The following is a 22,562-nucleotide window of genomic DNA, read 5'->3' on the forward strand; positions in this document are numbered from 1 at the left end:
ACTTTAATCACACTGTAACTGCTGTACAGTATAATGATACTAACGCTAGTATTTCCAGCTTGCATTGTGGGTTCATCAGTAGATCTCTGATGTTATCAAATCCAGAGTCTCCCAGTTTATTCTCACTCAGGTCCAGCTCTCTCAGGTGTGACGGGTTTGATTTCAGAGCTGAAGTCAGAGCTGAACAACCTTCATCTGATATATAACAGTTTTTTAACCTAGATTGAAAAAAGAGAAAATCAGAAAATAACACTTTCTATAAAGACAGAGGAAAACAGATCATCTTTACTTAACCAGATCACAAAATACACAGCCTCTTGATTGGTTTAAGAACTGTTAAAGTGATTTTTAAGCATTTTGATTCTTGTCTGTGAATGTTACTGACCTCAATCTCTCCACTTTACAGTGGAGATCAATTAGTAGATCAGATATGGGCTTCACTCCTTTGTTTTCTAGTTTATTTCGACTGAGGTCCAGCTCTCTCAGGTGTGAAAGGTTTGCACACAGAGCTGAAGTCAGGATGAGACACTGTTTCTCTGTAATACTGCATCCACACAGACTGAAGACAGAAAGAGAAAAGAATGACTCAGATCTGTGAAAATCAACTAAGGTTTTGGAAAATGTAGATTTTTTTGCTTAACTACAATTTGTCAATTGAAAGTCACGCTTGAAACCAGCATTATTTCCATTTCAGATGCATTCACTTCACATCCCTTTTAAGACAGGTTCTTCCATGTAACATATTAAATGATGGAAAATACTCACATCAGGGTGTTGAGTTTACAGTGTTTATCCTGCAGCAGAGCAGCGATCTGATTCACTCGTGTGTCTCCTAGTTCATGTTCACTCAGATTCAGCTCTCTCAGAAGTAGTGGGTTTTTACCCACAATTCCAGTCACATACTGACAGGCTTCTTCTGCTTCAGGACTTCTCAAAAAACTGCAAGAGTTGAAGCAGGATTCAGGTGAATTCAGAACAAAATGTCTATTGCCTTACAAAATGTTGATAAGACAGAATTGATTATCGTTCCCAATGACAAGCTCTGATTACCGTTTTACTTTGAACAAAGTTTTTTGTAAAAGTTTTTTGTTTTCTAAATATTCATTGTAATGAAAAAAGATGGGTTTTCAATACAAACATGCACAGTGAAGTTTCTTTCTAGACACCACATGTTTGTGAAGACCTAGATACTCATAGATCTGTAAATTGTACTTTGCAGTGCTGCCTTTTACAATAATGAAGATCATCTTGATACAACTGATAGGCTCTTTCACACCACAAATGCAACATAAAGGGCACTTTTGTGGAAATCTACCTTTCTGTTAAGTATAATCCAAATTGACTTAAAATCAAATCACAGTAAACCCAAATCATGGATTGAATAAATTATTATTTTTTTTCACAAATCATTGTTAATATTTAATAAAAAGATATTAAACTCAAAGGCTAAGATGCAGTATACAAAACGATGATGTAGGTACGTGTAAATGGTGCAGACAGAGTTGAAAATTAGTTTGAGGGTTAGCTAAAATCATAAAACTACTGCACTTAAGAACACTCACCTCATTTTTTTGAGTGAATACTTTTGATTCTGTAGTAAATCATTGAGGTGCTTCACTCCTGATTGTCCAGGATCATTTCCTGTGAGATCCAGCTCTATCAGGTGTGAAGGGTTTGATCTCAGAGCTGAAGCCAGGGCTTTATAACCTTCTTCAGTGATACTGCAATCTGAAAGTCTAGAGAAAATAAAAACAGGCATTAAAAGTAACACTGTGGTTCAAATTTGTCCATTCATCCACTGCACAATCATTTGTGATTAGACGAAATGAACGCTCGATTCTGATTGGCTACAGATGTGTTGATTGTTTTCAATAACTGCACAGCTAAAGTAGTTCCAGGCAGGTCACCTGAACAACACCTGAACAAGCTAGTGCACATTTTCAGAACTCGCATTCTCGCTTAATGATGGAAACACACTGGACAATTAGTTGTCTGCTACGTCATATAATATGAGCGCTACACTAAACTTTATAATCACAAGGGCTTGATCATGGAGATGGAGTAATGGTTATCTGAAGGCAGTTGTAACTTCAGCTGTTCATTATTACAGATATGTATTCAAACAGTATTCAGTTCATTCATACAGAAATGTATTCAATTTGCAGAAAACCTTAAACCTAAAGACCTAAACCTGTAGAAAATGCTGTTGTTGAATAGTGACTGTAAATGCAGCCCAGGCATTTGTTTTACTGACAGATGCCTTTTAATTCTTGGCACTTATTTTCTTCCATATTGGGAATTAATGGCAGAAGCTATTATTGGTAAGTAATAAATAACTATTCGGGACATAATAAATAGATTTAATGTAAAGAAATAACTGAATAACTAATGGATTCATTAAAACAAAAATGAACAGATGAATCAATCATCAACATAATTGTTTGTTACATCCCTAATATACCGTAATATGATATAGTAAGAAAATAGGGCTCATACTTGAGGGAAAAAGTACCTAAATTTTATACAGAGGTCCAAACTAAGCAGAAATCTGCAATTTGGTACAGTTGTTATTTATATGGTTAAAAGTAAGAAACGCTGCACTAGACTGATGCATTTACTTTTAAAATGTACAAACAAAAGGAATGAGTATTCAAAAAGATGGCGCCGATGCTACTGGCATGCCGTCTATCTGTGCCGAATTTGGTTATTTTTATGGTAGCCGTTTTATTTATGATTCTATTTTTACACGTTGCTGACTCTACATTGGTGTATGACCGCTCTACACTTTTAAACATAAGAAGTATATATGAGAAACAAGTTAATGAAGCTCGGGAGGAACTTCAATTCTATGGCAAAGAACCGCCAGCGAATATCCCAGCGTGGATGCAATGCAATCCCTGGCTTATTGTGCCGAAAAGACGGCGCCGCCGTGGAAAGCGAGGAGGAAGACTCGTGAAATTAAAGGCCTACTTGGCCGCTCTGCCAAGAGTTCCGCGACCAGCGGATGTGCAGGTGCGGGGGAGGGAAGGAGGTCGGGTGATGTACAGGAGTTTGGAAAGCGCGATGCTTCGGTGGATTCGGCCTGTTGTCCAGGAGGGGCCGGCGGTGTTTCACTTTCGGCGCTCGTTTCATTTTCACTCGAGTGGAATTAACCTGCAGAATCTTCGTCCGGTTGCATTTGTATGGGAACGGTCTTCGGATGTCAGGAACGACGATGATGGAGCGGCGATCAGGTTGGCTCTGATAAATGTGCGTTCATTGAAAAACAAGTCTTTTATCTTAAATGAGTTTATTCGAACTCGGGATTTAGACTTTGTTTTTATTACGGAGACATGGATAAACACTGCTAATATGTACGTGCTGGGAGAAGCTGTACCCAATAACTTTCTAGTTTTTAATTCCCCTCGACAAATAGGAAGGGGAGGAGGATTGGCATCTATTTTTAAAGACAATTTTATATGTACTTTGCTTAAGCTTGATACTTTTTTAAGTTTTGAATGCCAAGCTTTTGAATTGCAAGCAACAACACCGGTGCTTTGCGTTGTTATTTACCGGCCACCGAAATCTAATAAGGACTGCATCTCAGAACTGGCTTCTTTCTTTGCGGACATTGTTATGAAATATGACAAAATATTAGTGATAGGGGATTTTAATATTCATGTGTGTTGCCCTACTAACCTCTTAGCAAAAGATTTTTTAAGTGTTATTGAGTCATTTGGCTTCCAGCAAATGGTGAATGGTCCCACGCATTCTCATGGCCACACTCTGGACTTGGTTCTGTCACGTGGCTTAGTTATTAAAGACATTATCATTGATGATTTTATAATATCTGATCATAATCCGGTTTTGTGTACTGTTTCCTTGCCTTGCCAGCCAAGGAAACTTTGTCAGGCGAAAAGATGGTTTCGTCCATTAACACCTAGTGCACATGGGGAGTTTAATGTGTCTTTTATGGAGACATTGCAAGGTGCGAAAGTGGACCTCTTATCTCCGCATCTTAGTGTGGAGGAAGCTGTTAATGTTTTTAATTCAGTATGTGCTGAAACATTAGATGGCGTTGCGCCATTAAAGCGGGTTTGTAGAAAACACAAGTCGACACCATGGTACAATGAACATATTAAATCTTTGAGAAGACAGTGCAGAAGATGTGAGCGTAAATGGAAGAAAGATAAGCTACAAATTTCCTATGAAATGTTGCGAGATTCTGCAGCCAAATTTCAACGGGCAGTGAAAACGGCCAGATCTAGGTATCTCTCAGATGTTATTGAAAATAACCGTCAAAACCCAAGAGTACTTTTTGCAACAATTGATTCATTTCTGAATCCTAGGTTGGAGGTGCCTGGCGAATTGGCAATGGACGTATGTGAAAGTCTGTTAAACTTTTTTGTAGATCGTATATCAGACATCCAAAACAATATACAACAGTGGTCATACAGTCCTGTGGATATATCCATAACGCATGCTGTCTTGTCTGATTTTGAGCCCATTTCTTTATCTATGCTTTTAGACATGGTACCCAAACTCAAGACGACTTGTTCTCCACAAGATATTGTTCCGACAAAGTTATTTAAGCAAGTTTTTGAGGTGATCGGGCCATTTGTATTATCGATAATTAATAAGAGCTTACTTTCGGGAATTGTTCCAAAGTATTGTAAACATGCCATAGTGCAGCCTTTATTGAAAAAATCAAATTTGGATAAGAATGTGTTGTGTAACTACAGACCAGTTTCGAAACTCCCGCTTTTAGCAAAGATTTTAGAGAAAACGGTTTATAATCAGCTGGAGTCCTTTCTTAAGGAGAATGCCATCGGCGAAGTTTTTCAGTCTGGGTTTAAAAAACAACATAGTACTGAATCTGCACTATTGAGAGTTTTTAATGACATTTTTATGGCAACTGACGCCGGGGACATGACTATACTTTTGCTTTTAGATCTTACAGCAGCATTTGACACAATTAATCATCAGATACTGATCGCACGATTAGAAACTTGTGTAGGTATTAAAGGCAATGCTTTAAATTGGATTAAGTCCTATCTCCAAGATAGAAGTTTCTCAGTTCAGATGGGGGATTGTATTTCGACCTCAGCACCTTTAACCTGTGGCATCGCACAAGGATCCGTGTTAGCTCCAGTCTTTTTTTCTTTGTATATGCTCCCGCTTGGCCAGATCTTGAGTAAATTTGGGGTGTCGTTTCATTGTTATGCAGACGACACTCAGTTATATTTACCTCTGAAGCCTACTGCCTCTATAGCGGTAGAAAGACTGGTGGAATGCTTTGGTGAGATCAAGAGGTGGATGTCTGCTAATATGTTATGTCTAAATGAATTAAAGACTGAAGTGGTATTATTTGGGCCATCAGAGAATGTCGATACATCTAAAATTGAGTTGGGTATGCTATCCCCTTTTCTGTCACACCAAGTAAAAAACTTAGGGATAGTGTGTGATAGTGCACTGAAATTCGATAGACAAATAAATGAAGTTGTCAAAAGTAGTTTCTTCCAATTGAGACTAATTGCTAAAATTAAGCCCTTTTTATCCAGGAAAGACTTGGAAAAAGTTATCCACACTTTTATTTTCTCAAGACTAGACTACTGCAACTCCTTATACTATGGTGTGCATCGCAAAAGTCTGGATAGATTACAACTGGTCCAAAATGCGGCTGCGAGACTCCTTACAGGCACTCGGAAATATGAGCACATCACGCCTGTTTTAAGAGAGTTACACTGGCTTCCAGTTTCTTATAGGATTGATTTTAAGATACTATTATTTGTTTTTAAAGCCTTACATGGCACAGCTCCATCATATATAGCTGATCTGATTCAGGTGAAAAAAGCCGCGAGAAGTCTACGGTCGGAGTCATTGAGTTTATTAGTAGTTCCGCGGACCTATAGGAAATTGAGAGGAGACCGCTCATTTGCGGCTGCTGCTCCAAGGCTGTGGAATGGGTTACCCCAATATATTCGGCAATGCACCACTCTTAGAGAGTTTAAGCGACATTTAAAATCATATTTTTTTACAGTGGCTTTTGAGCATACATGAATGTAGTGTCAGTGGTGAAATTGGTTGAAGTGATTTTATTGTTTTAGATGGTTTCTTGTACAGCACTGTGGTCAACTTTTGTTGTATTAGTATGTGCTCTATAAATAAAGTGAACATTGAACATTGAACATTGAACAAACTCTTCTATCAGGGGATCCACCAGACTCCCACCCTCAATATCAGGCTCTTTGCGAGCTATTGAGTAAAAGCGTTAAAGTTGAATTGCAATGTTGAAATGATTTTAAGCATTTTCTCTCCTTCTATGTAAATGTTCCTCACCTCAATCTCTCCAGTTTACAGTGTGAATCCTTCAGTACGTCACATAAGGGATTCACTCCAACGTTTTTTATTTGATTTACACTGAAGTCCAGCTCTCTCAGGTGTGATGGGTTTGATTTCAGAGCTGAAGCCAGGATGAGACACTGATTCTCCGTAATACTGCATCTACACAGACTGAAGACAGAAAGAGAAAAGGCAAAGAACCAGATCCGTGTTAAGTCTGTGTGAGTTAAATGCATCATGATATCATGACATAAATGTCATATAATACACCAGTAGATTCATTGAATTTTTTATAGAACTGTAAACCAATTCCTAGTTAGGGTTTGAGGATTTTACCTCAACCTTAACCAAACGTAACTCAGTCAAAAACAAAATCTAATTTCAAAACTCACCCCCTTGTCATCCAAGATGATAATTTCTTTCTTCAGTCATAAAGAAATTATGTTTTATGAGGAAACATTTCAGGAATTCTCTCCATATAGTGGACTTCTATGGTGTAGTTTAAATGCAGCTTCAAAGGACTCTAAACGATCCCAGCCAATGAAGAAAGGTCTTCTTCAATCTAGCGAAACGATTAGATTTTTTCTTTAAAAAAAATAATATATATACTTTCTAACCTTAAATGCCTGTCTTGTCTAGCTCTGCATGCACTCTTTGTATTCCAGTTCAAGACAGTTAGGGTATGTCGAAAAACTCCCATTTTTTAGAAAATTACCGATCGTTTCGCTAGATAAGACCCTTGTTCCTCATCTGGGATCGTTTAGAGCCCCTTGAAACTGCATTTTGGAAGTTCAAACCCGTGTGCACCATAGAAGTCAATTGTATGGAGGGAAATCCTGAAATGTGTTCCTCAAAAAAAAAGACTTCAGAAACATGCTGAACATTACTGAAACATTACTCCTAGATTTAATTGATACACAGTATAACACTAACCATAGTTTTTCCAGCTTGCACTGTGAACTGCCCACCAGAACACCAAGGTTTTCAACTCCAGAGTCTCCTAGTTGATTCTCTCTAAGGTTCAGGTCTCTCAGGTGTGATGGGTTTGATTTCAGAGCTGAAGTCAGGATGACACACTGTTTCTCTGTAATACTGCATCCACACAGACTGAAGAAAAAGAGAAAAGACAAATAATCAGATCCATGTTATGCAATCAGTGATGCGAGTCTGGCCAAGAATTGAGGGACATGTATTTAGTGAGGCCGAAACAGTCTAGGATGGAGTGCCCCTAGTGGACAACCAGGACACTCCAGCCAGTTGAACTGATTACAATCGACTCTTTCACATGCATTCCATTACCCCTTTTAGATTTAATTGCTTTACAGTGTAAAGACACTAACTGTAGTTTTTCCAGCTTGCATTGTGAACTGCCCACTAGAACACCAAGGTTTTCAACTCCAGAGTTTCCTAGTTGATTCTGACTGAGGTTCAGGTCTCTCAGGTGTGATGGGTTTGATTTCAGAGCAGAAGTCAGGATGAGACACTGTTTCTCTGTAATACTGCATCTACTCAAACTGAAGGCAAGAGTAAAATAGTACCATTAGTCCTGTAAAAAGTGAGAATAATGTACTGTCATTCAAGTTATGCTAATTTTTTCAAGTCTGTTTTATCTCTTTTTGCAGAAAAAAGGTGCCAAGACTTTTGTGATTTTACTTTTAATTGACTCATAGTATAATAAACTTTAATTTCACTGTAACTGCTGTAAAGTTCAATGATACTAACACTAGTATTTCCAGCTTGCATTGTGGGTTCATCAGTAGATCACTGAGGTTTTTCACTCCAAAGTGTCCTAGTTTATTCTCACTCAGGTCCAGTTCTCTTAGGTGTGATGGGTTTGATTTCAGAGCTGAAGCCAGAGCAGAACAATCTTCATCTGTCATATCACAGCCTCTTAATCTACATTGGGAAAAAGAGAAAAGCAGAAAATAAAACCTTCTGTGAAGACAGAGAAAGAGAGAATCTTTGCTTCAAACGATCACAAAATACTCAGGCTCTTTAAAAACCAAGTGACAATTTTATACATCAATCCACTGTAGAGGAGTCCAGGACTAAAAGCATGTTTATTACGCATTTTTTTGGGAGACACAACAAATGAATAGGGAAATAAATTAAATTTCAATAATATTCCTATGAAATATTAAATATTATTATGAAAATGCTAACTATTACGCCCATTACACTTCTTTCTCATTAAATGTTGCCTCAAGAACACTAATATGCAAATTAGATATTGTGTATAGATACATTGTATATAATGGGAAAACCCTCTTATGGCCATTTTACACACACATACTGCATAAAGCAAAATGGTACATTAAATCATTTCGTTACATCTTTCGTAACAGTTGAGAATCATCTTTATACAAAGTTTGGTATAAAACAAGTATTAGCGATTTAAAAAAGTTTTTATTTTATTTTTTTCATTCATTTACTTATTTTTTTATTGAGACCTGGTGTCTGAGGACATAGTATAACATGAATAAAATATTATTTAAAAAACAGTTAAATTTTTTTAATGCTCAAAACATAATGACATGAAATAAATTCACAAAAGGCAACATGCCTAAAAAGAAAATCGGATGCAACATCAAAAGGTCTAAATTAGATTTTTTGGGGAATCTTGGTGACATTTTATAATTTCTAGTGCCATTTTTTTGCCCTAAGCCCCTGTTAATTCAACCATTATTGGGTTGTGTATCCACAAGTTTCCGGGGGGCGCTTCTGTAAAAAAGAACGTGGGTACAACTTCCTGTGAGGCAGCAGACGTAGGTATTTTGTGTGCTAATTAGCGAAGAGGCTAAGTGTTTTTTGGACCACTGTTTACTTTATAAAGTTGCACACCTTAATGAGAGATGTCATTATGGTGCTCAAATTCAATAAAGTGTAAATCAAATGGGCCTACAGTCTAATAAAATATCTGAGTCAAATTAAAATCTAAGTCAAATTAGAAATCTTAGAAAAGTAAGTCTAATAGAAATATTAGACTAGGTACACCCAGTTTCAGAGTAAAAGGAAGTGAGCTGAGAGAAACGAGAAGTCTAAGTCAGGGGTGCAGTTTGGATACTTCTTATACCCTAAAACCAGACTAGGGAAGGAAGATGTGATTTCCTGTTCTAAAGTCTGTAGCTCGCTTTTATATCTAATTTAGATTAGCAACATTAGGCATGTCTTTGCAGAATGTGACTAAAAACGTTACTAATTAGTTTGCCCACCAACCAAAACTTCCTCTAATCTTAAAAAAAGATTGATGAAGAGTCATTTAAAGACCTTACCACATTTACAAAGAAGCACTTCTTGTTCTAAGAACATCGGTCTGTGTTGGAGTTAAAAATAGATATGATCAAATGTATATACAAAACTAACATAGTTGCATAGCAACAGCATGCAACTATGGATTCATAAGACTCATGTATCAAAAGGTTAGGGCATTGAGTACATATTCTCAAAAAGATAAATATAATAATTCATAAGACATATTCAAAATGCAATTAATATTACGTAATCTTAGACATGAATATGCAAATTCTTGTTGATTCCATAAAATCGAAACATTAGTTTTTATCCTGTTGTTTACTGTATTTATTTGTTTAGCCTCTATTGTTGTCGGATTTGGTTATTTTGCTGTTTTAGGCTGTGAGGACGTTTAAAATAAATTAAATCAAATGGCAAAGTGATATAGACATGCAATGCAGTCAAGAGCAGCCTGGAACTACGTTTGCTGTGTGTTTCCCTGAAAATAATGCACACCATTAGAACATTCGTCAGCCAACCAGATTCAAGCATTCAACAGCCCCATAGTAAAAGTAAGGGATAATCAATGGTTTGGCGTGCATTAAAGGATTTTAAATGCACAACATGGGAGACTAATAACCAGCTGAAGCAAAGCGCATTAATATAGAACGGTGATTAAACTGACTTGGAACTACCTGTGCATTAAACATTTTTACTGCATACCTGCCAGCCAATCAGAATGCAGTATTCAGACATTCCTTGGAATAAAAACTAGGTCGCTACATTATATTATTCAGCATTGTGGTGGTAAAACCAGTGTTTTTGAATTAATTTGTTGTTTGTAGAGAGAGACGCGCAGCACGCAGCATGCAGGTAATAGAAGGCACAACTGTCTCTCACAATTTATTGATAATTTATTGAAATAAATACTATAGTTCATTCAAATAAATGTGATCTTACGCACCGTTTTATCTCTGTCTGATTTGATGCTGGCAGAATAATAGAGATAATGTGCCTAACTGACAAAAATAACGATCAATTTTACCCATTCGGTCAAATACCGCGCTGCAAAGAGCAATACTAGTTTTAACTTGTCCATAAATTTGCAAATGACCAAGGAATAAGTGGGATTATCAACAGCTTGCTGTGCATTAAAGCTTCAAGTCGGGCGGGTTATTAGCCTCCCTCCACATCTTGCATTTAAAATCCTTTAATGCACGGCAAATGTTAGTTGATGAATATTGGGGGATACAAATCTAATTGACTCTAAATGTTTGTGTTCAAAATTATGCAACCCCCAAAAGAAAAAATTTGGTGCAGAATCTTGTATTCTTTAAAACCACCTATAAATGCTGCTTGGAAGTGCTTAGAAGCTTCTGTCACCTCTTTACTGTAATCTTGGCCTATTCCTCACCTGACAACGCTTTCAGATAACTGATAATCTTTGGTTTTCACTTTGCCACTGCTTTCTTTAAATTCAACCAACTATTTTCATTAGGAATTAAATCTAGAGAGCGAACAGGCCACTCAAGAACATTCTATGACTGAGCCCTGAACCAAGCAGATTTAGATGTTTACATTGGTAAGATTGTCCTGCAGGAAAGTCCACTGATCATCAGCTTTATTTTTTGCACCATAGGCATCATATTTCTTGCCAAAATTGCCTGATACTTCAAAGAATCTATGACATCCTTAAGGCGGCTGTACACGGTGCGAAGTCGGAAGACCGTATGGTCACGCACACGTCACGAGTGACTTTTTTTTACGGACGCAGTGGTTCACAGCACGATTTTAAAACCTGCCGATTTCTGAGGCAATCACATTCTGAGAGGAAGGCTGTGTATAATATACTGTGTATGTACTGTTCAATAACTGCTCTCTGTCTATCTCATTTAAAAAATATGAGCTGTGACACTTTGCTACACATGCAGGAACCGTGTGATCACCATTGCGTGTGTACACTCGTTGCAAACTTGACAAAACTTCACCTCTACAGCAGTGCTAACAAGCATATGCATTAAAGACTGGAACTGCAATGCTACAGCACTGTACAGCATTGTAATGTATGTTTTAACCATGCAGATGCAACAAGCGTTTTTCTGTCCGGTGGTCATGCCTTAACTTTGCAAATTGCAGTATTGCATTAGTATTGCATCCTTCTCATGGGCATTTAATAGCTTTTGACTTTTCAGTCTGAGGTAAATCTCTTTTTGGCTCATTTTATCTGTAAAAGAAAATGTGCCTAATAATTCTGCACACCTGAAAATAAGGAGTTTTTCACTTCCGGCCTTCATGGACAATTATATATCAATTATAAATAATTAAATACAAAATGAATAGTAGTTATTAAGATTGATGTGGTTTGGAATTATTCAAATGTGCTTGGGAAAAAAATATGACAAGAATATCAACTTGCCTAATAATTCTGCACTCCCTGTAGTATTATGCACGTCGAGGGGGCTAGTTGGCCACCACTATAGCTAGCAATAGCTGTAGCAAACAATAGGTGATCGATCACCGATCGATACCTCATACAGCGCTCGCTGTTCTTGCCAAAGTTCAGCGAGTTTATCCTCTTTCTCAATAGTCCCAAGTCACCGTGCGGCGCTGTCATGTTCATCTTCTTCTGTGGTTTTCTTTAGCTTCTGATTGGTCATTTGCAGTTTGCTCAACAAATTAGCTCGTTCAACAGCACACGTCACGTCTTCAATCCGACAGCTCCCGAAGTTTTTTGACATGTTTAAAAATGATCGTGAGGTCGTGAAGTGCTGGTAAGGCACTCTGCTCGTCTCGTAAGTTGTCATACACCATACGAGCCCCGACCATACGAGAAGAGACGATTCCCTCCGATAACCACAAAAATCGCATGCGAGATCGTACGACCTCAAAAATCGCACCGTGTACGCCCGCCTTTACAGTCATGATTTCCACTTCCTGCTACATTAAAACAACCCCATAACAGGACTGGCCCACCTCCATTTTTGACCATGCTTTCATTTGCGTGGTTGGTGTTACTAACAAGTGTTGGTAACGTATCTACAAGGCTGTTAATACAATGTGCTATGGTTACATAAAAATATATGTACTTGCCGATGATGTTTGATCTAAATATGATTAATTAAACACTAAATCGAAACAATATATAGTTGACTGATTATTGCTGTGAAGTATGATTAGAGAGCAGTTAATAATTAAGGTATTTAAAGTTTTTTTTTAATTACCTGATGGCCTTTAATTTACAGCATTTATCCTGTAGAAAGTCAGTGAGCTGCTTTACTCCTGATTGTCCAGGACCATTTCCTGTGAGATCCAGCTCTATCAGGTGTGAGGGGTTTGATCTCAGAGCTGAAGCCAGAGCTTTATAACCTTCTTCAGTGATACTGCAGTTTGAAAGTCTAGTACAAAAAACAAAAACAAAAAAACAGCTTTTCTAGGTAATAACCTGAATAATTGAAATCTTAAGTGATTTATATTTCATTCTTTGTACAACTGTATTGAAAATTAGTTGCAAAAACTGATCAGTGACTATAGAGGCACAGCAAAATTTAATATGCTAGACATCAACGTCACTTTCAGGGTTTCAATGGTCTAAAAATATTTGATCTGTATGATTCACACATAAAATATATACATTTTAATTATTAACCAACTCTAGAAGACTGTTCTGAATTCTGAATGGTGCTATAAAAGTAAGGGAAGTAGGGGTGCTAGGGGTGCTGCAGCACATTTGCTAATTTTTTGCATTTACTCATTTATTTGTGGATTGATTTCCACGTCAGACAGGTGGGTTGGAAAAGTTACAAATATTCAAAGAAATCTGAGAAAAGTAAGTCTAATAGAAATATTAGACTATCTAGGTGCACCCAGTATCAGAGTAAAATTAAAAGTCTGTGTGAGGGGTGGAGTTTTAGCACTTCTTATACCCTAAAACCAGATCAGGCAAGGAAGATTTACTTTCCTGTTCTAAAGTCTATAGCGTGCGGTTTCACTTCTCTTTGTCTCTATAAATTTAGCTTGTGACCATAGAGACCGATATGTATTTTCTTTCAATTCTTTGTACTTTATGCTCCAGGAAATCTGTAGCATGTTCTTTGGACTTTGATCAGAACACACATTCAAACCATAGAGAATTAATGAAAAAATTTGATACAGTTAATATAGGTGTTACATGTTTTTCCACAAAATAACACAGTACGATGAATATACCCATATATGATCTTAATCTAAAATTGTTAAAGTTTTTGATTAATATTTATATAAATCTAATAATTAATTAGACATATTCATAATACAATTAATAATGCATTAATTCCATGAAGTTGACACATCAAAACACTTTCAACGTAAATGGCAAGTGTGCTACAAACCTATAGTTAAAATAGGTTTCATTTTTATTTCATTTTTCATTTCTTTCTTGAAACTAGAATTAGAATTAGCCTCTAATCTTGGTCAATTTGTCCACACTGCTTCTAAACAAAAGCATACCTGTATTCATTTTTATTTCCTGTCGCTGTGCAGGCTCTTTTAATGTATATGACAGCAGACCCGATTTCAGAATTAAATCACTGAGGGTGCTTTAAAGAATGTGCTTTTCTATTTTGAACTATTTTTGTCCTGTGCATTGCTATGGCTCAAAGAGCATTCCCATTCTGAGCATTATACTTATGATCATTATCCAAGTCTGGTTTGTAATATGTGGTCTGGTTTTATGGCTCTTCAATTATTTTTTAGCTAATTGCTGTTAACTTAAAAGTAGAAATTGTGCCTTTTAACACCTTGAAAGTTATGAAAGTTAAACAATATCAGGCTAATACAGAAGATATAAATACAGCATTTGCACAATGCACATATTTTTCAAAAAAGGAGATTGGAAAAAAGTAAATAATTTTTGGTGTGTTTGTATTTAGTCACATCTAAATAATAGAACTGTTACACATTTTTTTAAAGTTTAAAATAATTCTTAATCACCTGTTGCCACTAACTTACCTTAGTATCTCTACACTTAAACAATTCAAGTTTTGGTTGAGCACAATGTCTGTTGTCATAAAACTTACCTCAGTATCTCCAATTTACACTGTATATTCTTCAGTCCAGTACAGAGCATCTTCACCCCTGAATCCCGCAGATTATTATTGTTCATGTTCAGCTCCTTCAGATTAGTTTCTGATCCAAGAACTGTAGCCAGAGCTGCACAGCTTCTGTCCGTTAAGTTACAATCATTTAACCTATAGGGAAAATCACATCACAGAATTAGGTGGAACATATACAATAGATTTTATATTATAATTTATGGATAGTTATATAATTTTTAATGAACAGGGTAAGCCACACTAACATATATATTTAAAAACTAGTAACTTGATTTAATGATATTTGCAATATAAAATTAGTCTAACATAATTTTGCATAACATTTTTTTTCTTTAGTTCATGCATTTGAATAAAACCGATGTGTTATTTCCATCTCATGCATGACAATGAGCTAATATTTTATATGGGCCATAAAGACATTTCTACTCATAAAAAGACAAAGAAAAAAGACAAAAAGCAAAAAAATACAAATACAAACGTGAAACATATTTACATATTTTATATGTAATGTATGATGAAGAATCACTATAGAGCTGTGTTGACAACTTCACCTTTTAGGCGCCAGGTTTTTTATTCAAAACGTAAAAATAGAGATCTACTATAAATTAGAAAAAAATTTATGTGGGGTTTAAATATACTCATATAATTTGCATATTTTGATGTCATCAAGGGGGCAATATTTAATTTCATAATATTCAGGAAACAGTAGATATTCCAAACGATTAGAAAAGAGAAAACCAACAATAAAACAGAAAAAAAAACCTAAATTATTACTATATTACTATACTATATAGAAGTAAAACGCATATGAACAGTAGCCTACTTTTTGATTATTTCATCAGTAATATTCAAGAAACTATAGATATTGAATGGATGGTTGAACTTATTTGCACATTTTTTATCCTCATTCAAAATGATCACAAAACAGGAAACCAACAATACAGGAAAAAGTACTAAATTATTACTTATTACTATACTATATAGTGGTAAAACGATCAAATAGATGAGAATAGAGAAAACCAACAATAAAACTGAAGAAATTACTAAATTATTAGTATATTACCATACCCCTGCTGCCTCTGCCTATAGCAACAGCCGTCCTATTCACCCCTGCCACCCCCACCCCCATCCCTGTTGGGCAAAGGGACGAAAATGATCGCTGGTGTGTGCTTTGTGAACACTCTCTTGTCTTGCATTGCAGCACCACTGTGCTGCAAAGATGTACCGGGAAATGCGATGGACAATCGTCATTTCCAAAAGGCAAATATTCCCCTTCAAAGTCAGAATCGGCAAATAACATTTGCAACGCATCCTCACAGTACAACCTTTTATCAGCCATTTAGTGATTTTTTTCTCACAAATCTCACAATTTACTTGGACGCTATGAATTGAACTAATCATTGATGCGGAAGTAGTTCACTCGCTCTGTTATTTCCTCCAGCACTTTGAATAGGAACATGACATAATTTTGGTCTAGAATCGAAGTACTACATGTCTGCCATCTAGTGGTAGGGAATACAAATGAGATATTACACCGTATTAGGAACTAGAGTCTATTTTATTAGGTATGACGTCTTGTCGCAATTTTGCGACTTTGGCACTTAGAGGGTTAAACCATAACAAAATATTTTAAATGACTTACAATGCTCTTTTGGAGGTTTTGATGACTGCTGCTAGTCTAATCAGACACTCGTCTGATTTCCTGAATTTCTGAAGCTCAAACTCCTCCAGCTCCTCCTTTGATGTCAACAACACAAAGGTCAAAGCAGACCACTGGGCAGGTGAAAGGTCACCAGTCGATAGACTTCCTTTGCTAAGGTGGGTCTGAATCTCTTTCACCAGAGTTTGATCATTCAGTTCATTCAGACAGTAGAACAGATTGATGGATCTCTCTGGAGACAGATTACCTTCAAATTTCTGCTTGATGTACTGAACTATTTCCTTTATGCTCTGGTCACTGTCATCTTGCTGTGTCAACAGACCTCGTAAAGATTGTCGATTGGACTGGAGAGACAGACCGAGGAGAAAGCGAAGAAAAAGATCCAGGTGACCATTGTCACTCTCAAGAGCCTTGTCCACTGCAGTCTTGAGCAAATCAATCATGGTTTCATTTTTTCCCGGTTCAGTAGCGTCTTGAACAAACACGCTTTTCTTGTTATTGTCTAGAAAGAAATGCGCATAAAGTGCTGCAATAAATTCTTGAATGCTCAAGTGAACGAAGCAGTACATGCTACACTGAATGATTCCTGATTTTGCCTTAAAAATCTGGGTACACATGCCTGAACACACTGATGCTTTAGAAACGTCAATACCACAGGCTTCCAGATCTGTGTCATAGAAGACCAGGTTGTTTTTTTCCAGCTGTTGAAATGCCAGTTTTGCCAGAGAACAGGTGTCATTATCCCAGGAAAAATTTGGTGTATGATCTCCACCATACTTTCGACGTCTCTGCTGGATTTGAAAGCGGAGGAAGTATGTATACATTTGTGTCAGAGTCTTGGGAGTGTCTTCAGTTTTTGATTCTTGCAGTGTTTTAGAGGTGTCATAAGACTCTCTAAGATTTCTCAAAGCATTACTTCCTTTCTCCTCTAAAATATTCTGGAAGACAGTGGCTGAAATCCAGCAGAAGACTGGGATGTGGCACATGATAAAGAGGCTCTTTGACTGTTTAACATGACCAATGATTTCTTTAGCCTGAGTCTCATCAGTGAATCTTTTTCTGAAGTACTCCTCCTTTTGTGGATCATTGAATCCTCGTATCTCTGTAACCCGGTCGACACATTCAGGAGGAATCTTACTGGCTGCTGCTGGTCTGGTGGTGATCCAGATGAGAGCAGAAGGAAGCAGATTTCCCTTGATGAGGTTAGTCAAGAGAACATCCAGAGAGGCTGGTGATGATACATCAGACCACGTCTCATTACTATCAAACTTTAGAGGAAGACGGCATTCATCCAAACCATCAAAGATAAACAGGATTTTGAAATTATTCCTTCTTGTAAGGTTTAGTCCTTTTGTCTCAGGGGAAAACTGGGTTATAAGGTCCATCAGACTTTGTTTTTCTTTCTCCTTTAAGTTCATCTCTCTGAATGGAAGGGGAAATATAAAGCTGATTTCCTGATTTTCTTTTTCTTCAGCCCAATCCAGAACAAACTTTTGCACAGAGACTGATTTTCCAATTCCAGCAACTCCTTTTGTCAGTACAGTTCTGATCTCCTTCTCTTGTTCAGGAGCTTCAAACAAATTTGTGCATTCAACCTGTATCTCTTGTGATTCAGTACATCTGGAAGTAACTTCAATCTGTCTTACTTCATGTTCAGTATTGATCTGTTCACTACAACCCTGAGTGATATAGAGATCTGTGTAGATGTTATTCAGAAGTGTAGAGTCACCTTGCTTTGCAATTCCTTCAAATACACACTGATGCTTCTTCTTCATGTTTGATTTTAGCTGATGAATGAAGAACAGCTCATCTAAACACAAGAAAAAATTGTTTCAGTCAATTTTCTCAAATACATTCGTAAGTGAAAAACGGTCTCTCACCTTCTAAAGTATCAGCAGCTTCATCTTGCTTCATGTCTCTCAGGAAGTAGAGTGTGAGATCAAGAGCTGCTTCTTTAACACTGCATCTATTCTCATTAAAGTCTTTAACAAACGACTGCAAATTATCCTTTTGTAATATTTTCCTAAACATTTTAAGCTCATTCTTCATGAATTGTATTATTTTGCTCTCAAGATCCTACAAACACAGAAAAAAAAAAAAAATTCAAGTTCTGTGTTCAATAACATATTTATAAATATTAAAACATGTTTTCTTACTTGGAAGATTCCTATGAGATCTTCAAAATCCTTGTGTTGCTTGTGAGTCTGGACGTCTAAACCTAATGTCTCATACTGAGACCTTTTAACAAAAAAAATAAAAAATAAAATAAAATACTACATATCAATGCAAATATTACAGACATATCTTGTTAACATTTTAGCAATGAGGAAAAGAAAGCTTTAGCTGTAAATAATCTGATAAATCTTTTAGAGTATCTTTATTTACATGCCTCTTAGTTATTGCTTGTGTAGAAGTTTCAGAAAGAGTTCAATAAAGGTCATTAAATAATTTATTTATGTTATATCACTTGTTTCTGTAGATACATGATGCATAATGTAAAACACATGAATTACTTTTTGGTAGATGATGTTTTTTTCTCACTGAAGTTTGGCACGCTTCCTTTTGAATGGTCACTCTTCACAGACACAGAGCTGGACAGATGTGAGCCTGTTCTTACACTAATAACACAAAGAGCACAGAGGAAAAAAAACTCATTACAGCGGAAGTATTTCAGTATAATTTTAAAGTTATAAGGCTGCAAGCTATAATTAGATACAGAATAGCTGTGCATTTCATTCTATTATAAATGTATGGATGGATAGATGGATATATTAAAGTTTAGCTGCATGGTCTATATTCCATGCTGAATTTACATGTAAGCATCTAAGTAAATGCCTGTGTAGTTGTTTTACAGAAAGAAGCTCCAAGATGAGTTTAAAAAAGGTCACTAAATATTGTGGTCAATATCTTATTTCAAATTTTCTTCAGTCAAGTTCTATCACATACCCCTGCAAATAAACAATGCTTTAACGCTATATTGTAAAACACATGAAATACCTTTTGGTAGCTGACAGTTTTTTCTCACTGAAGTTAGGCATGTCGGGATTTGATTGGTCCATCTTCACAGAGCTGGACACATGTGAACCAGGTTTCACACTAATGACATAGAGGAGACAAAGGGGTAAAACTGACACACACAAAAAACTGACTGACTGTTGCACAACAATGATCATAAATGTAGCCACTTGTATTATATTTTAATTTTAAAAAATAGTGTACATTCAGAAAAACGAATACTGCTGAGGGAGTGACTACATTTGTAAATTCATAAATGTAGCTGTTCAGATTTGGATGCTAATCTGGCTACTTTTTAAATGTTTTAATTATAATGCTTAGAATAATTATGTATAGTTCTAAAACATCTACGCATCCAGGGTAGAAGCACTGTATGTAAATAATTACGTTTTAGAGTCCATAAAGCCCTGTTTGCCATGTAGCTTTAAAGTATTCGCAAAAAAAAAAAAATAATCTCACCTCTTCTTTTCTGAGAGACTCATCTTAGACGTAGTGTCTTTTACTCGCTCCTCTGACATTCTGCAGCTAAACAGCCAGTGGAAACATCAGCAGCATCCCTGTATGATCTGGAGATAATGACATCTTACTAAAATTCATAACAAGGCAGTAATTCAAGAAAATAAGGAAGAATTTCATAATCATTAACAACTGTTTGTCATTTGATCATAACTTTATGCTTGCAATATATTGAGATATTTTTTTTATTCTTCTAAAATAGCGAATTGAGTAAAAGTAACATACATTTCAGTATAGTCGACATAGCGTATAATTAATTTAATGATAATAGATTTTAGTTACTATTTTTTTTTTATAACCAATAAAAATAAATGGAATAAACAACAATGCTAGATGCTAGGCTTTATTTAGACCTATAGCGATTTCGCATCACAAAAACAACAGCCTAACATCAAAGAGAAAATAAGGAAACAACGCAAAATGTATTTCTTTTCGATAATACTTTCTCAAACTTGTCATTTCAGACAGCTTCTACATCTGTTCAATGTAGCATTTAAAACTTCTGGGCTAAGAAAATTAACATTTTACATATGCAGAAGGTTTATTTTCCCTATTAAGTGTAATGAAGCATTTAAACGTACTTATAGTCTTGTTCACTTAGAAGCATCTGAAACACTCTTTTTCTGTCATTTTTAGGCTTGTCGCTTCTCGGTCCGATTCCAAAGTGTCCAGTCTCTGGCAAAACTTTCTGTGTCTTTATAGATGGCTGAATGTTTGCATACAGGGTTTGAAAAAGTTTTTTTTTTTTTCTAGGACAGAGCATGTGGCAAATCCATTGAGCACCTTGCTGCGTCCCAATGTCCCTACTTACACGACGCACTTAAAGTGTGTACTCTTTTGGTGAAGAAAGAAAACACTCTTTTGAGTGTGTGGTAGAAGAGTAGACAAGAGGCTTGTTTGAGATGCGCCTAACCTCGCCTGAAATGTAGGCGAGAGTAGGCGGCTGCAGTGAGGGGAGGAGTGAAATAAGCGCAGTCAAGACGTACAGTTCTGAGCTTTGAAAGCGGAAAAGATACCTACGAGATCAAAGGCGGATATCGCGTTATTCACAATCACCTGCTGTGTTGCTGATAAACATGATATAATTTAAGTTTTTTTATGAAAATAAATACGATGAACAAAACACTCAAAGTGCCTGCTTTTTAATTCCATACGAAAGGCGTATTTATCATCCATTTTTACTTTAGTACAAATGTGTATTTTATATTTTTATAGTAATATGACAGCAATCACAAATCACACACAGAGATCGCACTGTCATAGTGTTTGGGGATATTCATGCAGAATTTAAACACATAACCAAATGATATTAGATTAAAAAATAAAACATTTTAGAAAAGAACGCAACATCACAGTTGTTTGAACCAATGAGCATTAAGATGTGTCGTCAGCCAGTCGTTTCCCATCGTGCTTTTGGTCAGCTCAGTCGGTGGAAAGCTACTGCGCTCGACTCCTCAATCCGACACAGCCGCCTCGCCATCGCGAGAATTTTTTGGCACACGTCAGCATATTGTCAGAGGCAAGTCGGACGTAACTCGGACACTTTTCTAACCGGCATGCATCTTGCGTTGATCACGGGTGATCGATTCTGCGCAGATTTTGCTCATCTCAAACAAGCCTAAGCTTTGGAACTATCACGTCACACAACTGCGTCATAAACTGACCTTTCAATCATCTTGTCACAGTTATCATGGGGCAGCCGTGGTTATGGGGCAGCCGTGGCCTAATGGTTAGAGATTCGGACTTGTAACCCAAAGGTTGCGGGTTCGAGTCTCAGGTCCGGCAGGGATTGTAGGTGGGGGGAGTGAATGTACAGCACCCTCTCCACCCTCAATACCATGACTGAGGTGAGTCCCTTGAGCAAGGCACCGATCCCCCAACTGCTCCCCGGGCGCCGCAGCAATGGCTGCCCACTGCTCCGGGTGTGTGTGTTCACTACTGTGTGTGTGTGTGCACTTGGATGGGTTAAATGCAGAGCACAAATTCCTTGTATGGGTCACCATACTTGGCCTCACTCACCCCCTTTCCTTATCCTCCATATTTAATTTAACATCCTACCTTATTGAAAAGAAAATAAGTTTTCATGCCGAAAACTCTGCTCATATTTTCTGCATAATGATGCATTTAAAAGTTAACGACCGAACGGGTGTTCATAAAAGTTCTGTTCTAATGAAATCATTGTTGTTGATTAAATATAACACAGATAAGATTAAATTAATATTTTTTTACCAAGTTAAATATGAATCATTAGTAGCTTAAACCCCTTTTTCTAAACATCTCTAACCATATCGTTCTTCTTTTTAGTGTTTTACGACGGATTGCAGGCTTAACTGCATTACCGCCTCCTATTGCTCAAATGGACCATTGACTCTCTTACTACAAAATTCCCTGATTGTCCTACCAACTCACACACAATCTGCCTTGATTCTTATACTCGTTCTATGGCTTTTTTTTTTTTTTTTTTTTTTTTTTTTTTGCTAAATTGTCTGCCTCTTCTTTTTCTCTAAACCCCATATGAGCCAGAACTCACAAAAACTGCACTTTTATACTGTTTTGCTTAAGTCAATATAATTCTTGAATAATCTCTATTTTCGTATCTTGTCTTGTTTCTGACTTCAGCTCAATCAAACTTTCCCTGGATATTTAACTTCACTAATCCACCTTATTGTCATAATTATTGCAAACATCTCTCCAGTATACTACACTGACAAACAGTCTGATATATTGTT

General features: G+C 36.6%; 1 pseudogene; it reads right to left on the reverse strand.

Moving 5' to 3' along the window:
• LOC141338730 (NACHT, LRR and PYD domains-containing protein 3-like) overlaps nucleotides 1–19,835 on the reverse strand; it is a 29,899-nt pseudogene extending 10,064 nt beyond the window's left edge.
• Between the last annotated feature and the right edge of the window lie 2,727 nt (nucleotides 19,836–22,562).

Source organism: Garra rufa, chromosome 7 (assembly GCF_049309525.1).
Source record: "Garra rufa chromosome 7, GarRuf1.0, whole genome shotgun sequence".
NCBI classification, from domain to species: Eukaryota; Metazoa; Chordata; class Actinopteri; order Cypriniformes; family Cyprinidae; genus Garra; species Garra rufa.